Here is a 9,297-nt window from a genome sequence, read left to right as displayed (position 1 = left end):
AAGGCTATTTGACCAAGAAGGAGAGCGATGGAGTGCTGCATCAGATGACCTGACCTCCACAATCACCCAACCTCAACCCAATTGAGATGCTTTGGGATGAGTTGGACCCAAGAGTGAAGGAAAAGCAGCCAACAAGTGCTCAGCATAAGTGGGAACTCCTTCAAGAGTTGGAAAAGTTGGAAAAGTTGGAAAAGCATTCCAGGTGAAGCTGGTTGAGAGAATGTCAAGAGTGTGCAAAGCTATCATCAAGGCAAAGGGTGGTTCCTTTGAATAATATATATTTTGATTTGTTTAACACTTTTTTGGTTACTACATGATACCAAATGGGTTATTTCATAGTTTTGATGTCTTCACTATTATTCTACAATGTAGAAGAATAACCCTTGAATGAGTAGGTGTGTCCAAACTTTTGACTGGTATTGTATGTGTTGTGATAATTGTGTTCATTTCTCTATAACCTTTGTGTTGTGATAATTGTGTTATTTGTTCTATAACCTATGTGTTGTGATGAGTGTTGTTTCAAAATCAAATCAAATCCAATGTTATTTGTCACATGCGCCAAATAAAACAGGTGTAGACCTTACAGTGAAATGCTTACTTATAAGCCCTTAACAAACAATGCAGTTTTAAGAAAAATAAGTGTTAAGAAAGTATTTACTAGAGCCTCCCGGGTGGCGCAGTGGTCAAAGGCACTGCATCGCAGTAATAGCTGTGCCACCAGAGATTCTGGGTTCGAGCCCAGGCTTTGTCACGGGAGGCCCATGGGGCGGCACACAATTGGCCCAGCGTCGTCCGGGTTAGGGAGGGTTTGGCCGGCAGGGATATCCTTGTCTCATCGTGCACTAGCGACTCCTGTGGCGGGCCGGGCGCAGTGCACGCTGACCAGGTCGCCAGGTGTACGGTGTTTCCTCCAACACATTGGTGTGGCTGGCTTCCGGGTTGGATGGGTATTGTGTCAAGAAGCAGTGTGGCTTGGTTGGGTTGTGTTTCGGAGGACGCATGGCTCTCAACCTTCGCCTCTCCTGAGTCAGAACCTATTTGATGGTTCGTCGGAGGGCTTAGCGGGATTTCTTATAACCGTCTGGGTTAGAGTCCCGCTCCTTGAAAGCAGCAGCTCTACCCTTTAGCTCAGTGTGGATGTTGCCTGTAATCCATGGCTTCTGGTTGGGGTATGTACGTACGGTCACTGTGGGGATGAGTTCATCGATGCATTTATTGATGAAGCCAGTGACTGACATGGTGTACTCCTTAATGCCAAAAATCCCGGAAAATATTCCAGTCTGTGCTAGCAAAACAGTCCTGTAGCCTAGCCTTTAACGAGTCACCAACCCGGATCCGGGATCACCCCCCACTCCCCCCCCACTGAGTAGCATAGCTAGCATAGCGTCACAAGTAAATTGTAGCATCTAAATATCATTAAATCACAAGTCCAAGACACCAGATGAAAGATACAGATCTTGTGAATAAAGCCACCATTTCAGATTTTTAAAATGTTTTACAGGGAAGACACAATATGTAAATCTATTAGCTAACCACGTTAGCATAAGACACAATTTTTTTACTCCAACAGTTTTTTCCTGCGTCAGTAGCTATCACTAATTCGACTAAATAAAAATATATATAGCCACTAACCAAGAAACAACTTCATAAGATGACAGTCTGATAACATATTTATGGTATAGCATAGTTTTTTTTTGAAAAATGTGCATTTTTCAGGTATAAATCACAGTTCTACATTGCAGCTGCAATCTGAAATAGTGCTGACGCAGCCAGAACAATTACAGAGACCAACGTTATATAACTAATTACTTATCTTAAAACATTTCAGAAAAATACACAGCGTACAGATATTGAAAGCCCAACATCTGGTGAATCCAAACAATATTTCAGATTTATTAAATGTTTTATAGCGAAAACAAAATGTAGCGCTAAATTAGCATAGCCACGCCAGCCAGAACCAGCTGGGCGCCCCCGACCAGTTCACATGCACGACAGATATATGAAATAACATCGTAAATTGGGTCTTACTATTGCTGATCTTTCATCAGAATGTTGATCAATGTGTCCTTAGTCCTGATGAGTCGTTCAATCCATTCATAATGGCAACTTTCCCTCTTCATTTAGCATATGTACTGGTCGACTGGCCAAAGTAAAAAAAGTCACAGAACGGAACACGGCAAAACTCCCGAAAAAATTCAAATAATCTGATTAAACTATATTGAAAAAACATACATTAAGATGATATGGTCACATGTATCAAACAAACTTCGAGACGGAGATAGTTTTCATCCGTAACGGCAGCAAAACAGTAGACAATCGCACCTCCAAATAGCGCGAATCAGAGAACCGGAAGTTGTCGGTCACGCCAAAGAAATAGGTCTTATTTCACGTCAGTACAAGGTAAACAAAAAATTTCTCCTCTGACGTCCTCTTGACACCCAGAGGAAGACGAATGAAGTGTGTTTCGGGTCATAGGTGGCGTGACCATATATAGGCAGAGCGTTGAAGCGAGCATACACATCTTGCATTCTTCTTCTTGGTCAGGGAAAGTGCTGTCAAATGACTTCTGTTTAACTCAGAGACAAAATTGAAACGGTTTTAGAAACTATAGATTGTTTTCTATCCAATGGTATTAATTATATGCATATAGTAAGAGCAATAATTGAATAAGAGGCAGTTTAATCTGTAGAGGAAATTATGCTAATGCGAAAACAGCACCCCCTATAGTGGCAAGAAGCTAGCATCTGCGTCATCTGGCCACTTCCGCATTGAGCGAGTCACTGGTACTTCCTGCTGTTTTCTCTATAACCTATGTGTTGTGATTATAGCATTGTTTAGGAAAGGGACAATTTTAGCTAGCTAGCTAGGCACCGGAGGACAACAACATAACAAGATGCAACAATTCAAATTTTTTTCTGTCAACGACATTTGGCTTGATGTGATGTGATTGGTGTGCCAGGACCGTTCACATTCTTCTGAAACACATGAATGTGTTGGCAACCGATGAACGGATTAATGATCAGAACCGTGAAAAGGCTAGCCGTGTTCGCAAACGGGGGAGGAGAGGTGGTGTTTGATTAAGGATTAAACAGAATCAGCAGGCTAACCGCAACCTTCTATAATCCTGGTGAACGTGAAATCGTTGAGGAATAAAACAGACGAGTTGCAGGCAAAGATCAATCATCTGCACGAGTATAGAGACCCCTGTTTTATGGCTTTTACTGAGACTTGGCTGACTGACTCAGACATGGTCTCATTTTTGGAGATATACGGATTTGGGTGTCCGTTCTGACTGGACTGGGACAGCAGTTAGACTGGGAAATCACAGGGGGACGGAGTCTGCCTGCACATCAATCACCGATGCTGCAACAATGTAACTGTCCATGAGAGACTATGTCTACCTGATATTGAACTGCTGTCAGTGTCAGTAAGACCGTTCTATATATCTATATAACTCCAAGAGAGTTTCCCCAAATATTCATCACGGTCGTTTACATTCACCCTAAGGCCAATGCGAAGAATGCTGCTGATCATATTTATACTGTGACACAGAAACTGCTATTTATATTTTCCGATGCCCACAGTATTATTTTAGGATATTTTAATCACTGTAACATGAAGAAAACTCTGAATAAGTTCTATCAATATGTCACTTGCCCAAAACGGCTCAACAAGGCCCTGTTATGGCTCCATCAGAGGGGCCTACAAGTCTACAGTGAGAGCCCCGCTGACCACAACACAATGCATCTTCTGCCTCTACAGGACTGTGCTGAAAATAGAGAAAGTGCAAAAGCAGGACATGAAGTTTGGACCAATGAAAGCAATCTGGCATTGCATGACTGTTTTGAGTGCACAGATTGGGCTGTGTTTCAAGACTAGCGACAATATAGTTGAACTCACTGTGCAGTTATATCTCCTTCTGTAAATATACAGTGATCCCTATCAAAAATGTAACTATCTAGCCTAACAACAAGCATTGTTATCAAGTGACTGAAGGGCTTATTGTGTAAGAAGAATACTGCTTTCTATGAGGGCAATGTGACTGCTAAAAGAGATTCTAAGCGAGATCCGAAATTAAGTAAAATATAAAGTAAAAGTAAAATATAAGGAGAAGAACACTGTCAAACCTATTTTTGTTGCAAACATTAAGATTGCCAAACCATGCCACGATCAAGAACATCAAGAAAACTGCTGTAAAACAGTGTCATTATTGTCTTGCTGACATTAAAAGAGTTCATCTTTCGCAGAACAAAAAATGCCGCTGCTGCCCCTTTTTAAAGATGGCATCTGTGTTCTCCTCAAATGTGTGAGAGCAAAATTGCAAGATTATGTTATAATGCTGTTATTGCATCAAACGGTTGTTTTATGCAACAGAATAAGGGGTTGTCAAAATGCTCATGTGTGTGTGTTCTACTGAGGATGGGCCTCTAGAATATGTACGATGTCTTTGGGTGAAACCGCATTCCAGAGCATGAGTTAATGTTTCTGTACTGGGGTACCAGGGGGAGATGGCTCCAGTATGAAGTTGGGGGGCCAGACCCTACCCATTGAGTACAGTTGTTACAGCAGATACTGTCTGCTGTGTATTATAAGTAACGTTCATACAAATCCTAACCCTGTGACCCATTCCATACATCTGTTTGTCATGTAGTCTGAAGGAGGATGGACTTTGCTATAAAATGCTGTGGCTCTAACCAGCTCATTCAGTTCTCCGTGATCACCTCCAGGGGTGATTACCGACCAGCTCCATTACTGCAGTAATTAAATAATAAAGTTGGATTGTTTTGAAAAAATCTAAAAGTCTCTCATTTTGATTGCAATAATTCCACCACAAACGTCAACGTGTTGTCCAGCACTATCACCAGGTACTTGTAGGTACTGACCAGCTCAATGTCATTCCCCATGACCACAGAGGTTTGTGGTTCAGTAGCTGCCATTTCTAAAGTCAATGGCCATATCTTTCATTTTGGAGACATTCAGTTGGAGGAAGCAGTTCTCACGCCGTGACACAAAGTCATCTACTACAGGCCCAATGCTCAAACTCTCCATCCTGCAGTGGACTGACAATGACAGAGTCATCAGCAAAATTGATGATGTGTCTGTTTTCATATTTGCTACGACAGTCATTAATGTATAGTATGTACAGCTTTTCTGCTAGTATGTGAGGCTGGATAATATTGAAGGGCGACGAGTAGTCGATGAATGGAAGCCTCGCTGAGATTTTTGGTCCCTCCAGGTACCTGTAGAGGAAGTTGAGTCGGGTTAGAGTTGCGTCCTCCACCCCTCGCTTGGCCCTGTAAGCAAACTGCAGGGTGTCCAGGGAATTCTCAACCTGACGCTTTACATCCTTCTTGATTAGTCTCTCAAATGATTTCATCACCAACGTGCCACTGGCCTAAAATCATTCAGCACCTTGGGGGATTTGCTTTTTGTCATAAAAAAACAGTAGCATGCTTCCAGAGTTTAGGCACCTTCTGCAGCTCGAGTGACAGCATGAGCATGTGATGGAAAATGCCACTGAGTTGTTCTGCACTTGACTTAAGTACCTGTCCTCCAATGTTGTCTAGTCCTTGGCTCTTTTTAACTTTGGTCTGTATGAATAGGCTGGTGACACTCTGGACCCTAAATTCCATCTTGGGAGTAACAATTGTCCTCATATGCATGTCAGTAATTCATCCACTTAAGGTCTCTTAGTCAACTCTGAGATAAAAACCATTTAGCTCATCAGCTAGTCCTTTGTTTGAGTTAAAACCATCAACCGGTATCATCTTGTTTCCCTTGTCTTGTAGACCAACCATATCATTCCATTCTAGGCAGCCCTAAGATTGCTATCATGGTGCAACAGGCACAGCTCTGTGATATTCAGTAAGCAAGTGGTGAGGAGAGCTAACAGTATCCTAGACTGTCCTGATAACCCCCTCTTTGATGATTTTGCACTTCTGCCCTCATGTAGTCGTTTTAGACTTCCCAAACTCAATAGCAACTGATACAATAACTATTTTATCCCACAGGCCATACACGTTCTGAATCTGCACATGAAATGAAATAATGTTTATTTATTGCTGAGGTTTTGCACAATGACTGCTCCGTTTTATTGATCTGTATGGTTGTCACTGTTTTTATATTGTTTAACTCTGACTGCCCAACAAATTTCCCAATTGGGACAATAAAGATAACTTAACCTTGAACTTGAACAGCTTTTTCTTGCAATCTAGAGCCATAATCATTATGCTTAATTCTATGTCAAAAATATATTTTTTCTTCTGCATATCTAAGCATACCTCTTGAGCTCTCTGTATCCTCCTGACTGGTGTTTTTTTTTTTTAAGAAACGGAATACGCTTCTCTGCATCTCTGCTAAAAATCTGGGTAAAATATTGAAAGGAATGTGAGTCTTATTCAGTACATTTAGTTATTGCTTGCTTTTCTAAAGTCTACCAACCTTGCCATGTAACGATCGTCTTCGGGAGAAAGAGTGGAGGACCAAAGTGCAGCGTGGTAAGTGTTCATGATGATGTTTTAATTAAACTCAGAACACTAAACAAAACAATAAACGATGTGAACAAACGAAACAGTACCGTGTGGCGACAAACACTGACACGGAAGACAAACACCCACAAACCAAAAGACAAAACAGGCTACCTAAATATGGTTCCCAATCAGAGACAACGACTAACACCTGCCCTTGATTGAGAACCATATCAGGCCAAACACAGAAACAGACAAACTAGACATACAACATAGAATGCCCACTCAGATCACACCCTGACCAAACAAAACATATAAACATACAAAGCAAACTATGGTCAGTGCGTGACATCATGCCAGCTAAGATAGTTAGACAAACTAGCTATTCTAACTTGATTGATAGCCTGAAATGGTTTCTTGGTAGCTAGTTATGAGGTTGGAAGATTGGGAACCTATCTGGGCTAGCTAAAGCCCACTTCATCAAATTGCTAGGTGGCTTGTAATATTACAGAGAAACAACAACTGTTTTTTAAACAGAACAAATCTGAGGGGGAACATAACCCTGTGCCCCCTATAGGCATGACGCCTTTGGCTCCCCTTATAATGAAGGATGGACGCACCTTTCTCAGGCTCTCCTCCTGCACTCAGTACCAACCAGAGCTCCAGCTCCATGCTCTGGCACAGCCACACCAAAACCACACATCACCACAACCGCCACAGCCAGCTAGCTACCAATCCAACAGAACCAGCGATGAAGCAAAAATGGATGAGTAGTAGACGAATAGAATCAGACAGAAAGAAGCAGACATCGGCCACGTATATTCCACACGGCGCAACACTCCACTCACTGGAAGTTCGAGTGGGCCCGTTGATTATTGGGCATCTGGTGAGCTTGTCCAAAACTTGAGTGTGTGTTGAAGTGTGGAGGTGGAAGTTATTGAAGAAGACGATGCCAAAAATGGTTAAAGTCTCAGCCTCTTCCCTGGGTGAAACAGTTTGAGCTCCAACATGGACCCAGGTGTACACGTAACATATCAAACATAAATCTGACACACTCCAATTAGTATGATACATTACGTTTCATATGGTATGTATTAATTTGTAGATGTCCATTATCCATTTCGTATGATATGTTACAAATTGCAATTTGTTGTGGCTAAAGTTAGCTAGGTGGCTAACGTTAACTAGGCTAGGGTTTGGGGTTAGGTTAAAGGGTTGAAGGGTTAAGGTTAGGGTTAGGCAGGGTGAAAGTAAGCAGGTACGGTCCGGTAAGGCATCCTGGCAAAATAAATAGTGGGGGTACACCATACCAATAAAACGTGAGCCTATCACAATGCTCATTACTATTGTTGCAGGAGCAAACAGTATCCAAGGGTGAAAGTAGATTTAATTTCTTTCCGGTATGGGACCTCTGGAGGACTGGCTTGAATTGTGAGGACGACCACACAGTTTATTTTCCAAAACTTTAGCTTTTCTACCAAAAGTTGCAAAGAAAATGTTGTGATTTATTTAATAAACACAAGAGACCAGCAAAATGGATAAAAGAGTGTGGCGGTATAGCAGGAACAGCGGCATCTAGCGGTTAAAACATGGTACTTTCACATTACTTTATGGTAAATAATGCAAGCTTCAATTATACTGAACAAAAATATTAATGCAACATGCAACAACTTCTAAGATTTTACTGATTTACAGTTCATATAAGGAAATGAGTCAATTGAAATAAATGCATTAGACCCTAATCTATGGATTTCACATGACTGGGAACACATATATGCATCTGTTGGTCACAGATACCTTAAAAAAGGTAGGGTGTGGATCAGAAAACCAGTCAGTATCTGGTGTGATCACCATTTGCCTCATGCTGCATGACACATCTCCTTCGCATAGAGTTGATCAGGCTGTTGATTGTGGACTGTGGAATGTTGTCCCACTCCTCTTCAATGGCTGTGCTAAGTTCCTGGATATTGTCGGGAACTGGAACATGATGTTGTACACGTCGATCCAGGGCATTCCAAATATGTTCAATGGGTGACATGTCTGGTGAGTATGCAGGCCATGGAACAACTGGGACATTTTCAGTTTCCAAGTATTGTGTACAGATTATTGTGACATGGGGCCATGCATTATCATGCTGAAACATGAGTTGATGGCGGCGGATGAATGGCACGACAATGGGCCTCATGATCTTGTCACGGTATCTGTGCATTCAAATTGCCATTGATAAAATGCAATTGTGTTCATTGTCCGTAGCTTATGCATGCCCATACCATAACCCCACCGCCACCATGGGACACTCAGTTCACAGCGTTAACATCAGGAAACCGCTCGCCCACACGACGTAAATCAAGTGGTCTGCGGTTGTGAGGTCAGTTGGAGGTACTGTCAAATTCTCTAAAACAATGTTGAACATTCAATTATCTGGCAACATTTTTTACCATTTTGGATTCCTCATGTCTTACTTATTGGTAGGAAGGAGTTTGGTCCAAATCATATATTGGGTTCATTATTTATTGACTATTATCTGAATCCTATAAATGAAAATGGCCAATTTGGGTGAAATACATAATTTCTCAGAGATAAAATAACATTTCAATAAAATAATGTTTCGGGAATGCAAATCGTATGTGCATCTAACTACAGAAACTATTTCTGAACCGTCTGAGATGGTTTGATGTCATGGCTTGAAACGACTCATCTATTATTTAATATATGAGGATCCTCAGAGGAATCGGGGTTTGGAAGCCTTTGGAAGCCTTTGTTCCAGCACTGTGCCGCTTGTCATCTCAGCAACCGATCTTAACCACCAGCCCATGCCTGTCCTTTCAGA

The sequence above is a fragment of the Salvelinus namaycush genome, chromosome 4, assembly GCF_016432855.1.
Source record: "Salvelinus namaycush isolate Seneca chromosome 4, SaNama_1.0, whole genome shotgun sequence".
Lineage (NCBI taxonomy): Eukaryota > Metazoa > Chordata > Actinopteri > Salmoniformes > Salmonidae > Salvelinus > Salvelinus namaycush.
This window is presented reverse-complemented; position numbering follows the sequence as displayed.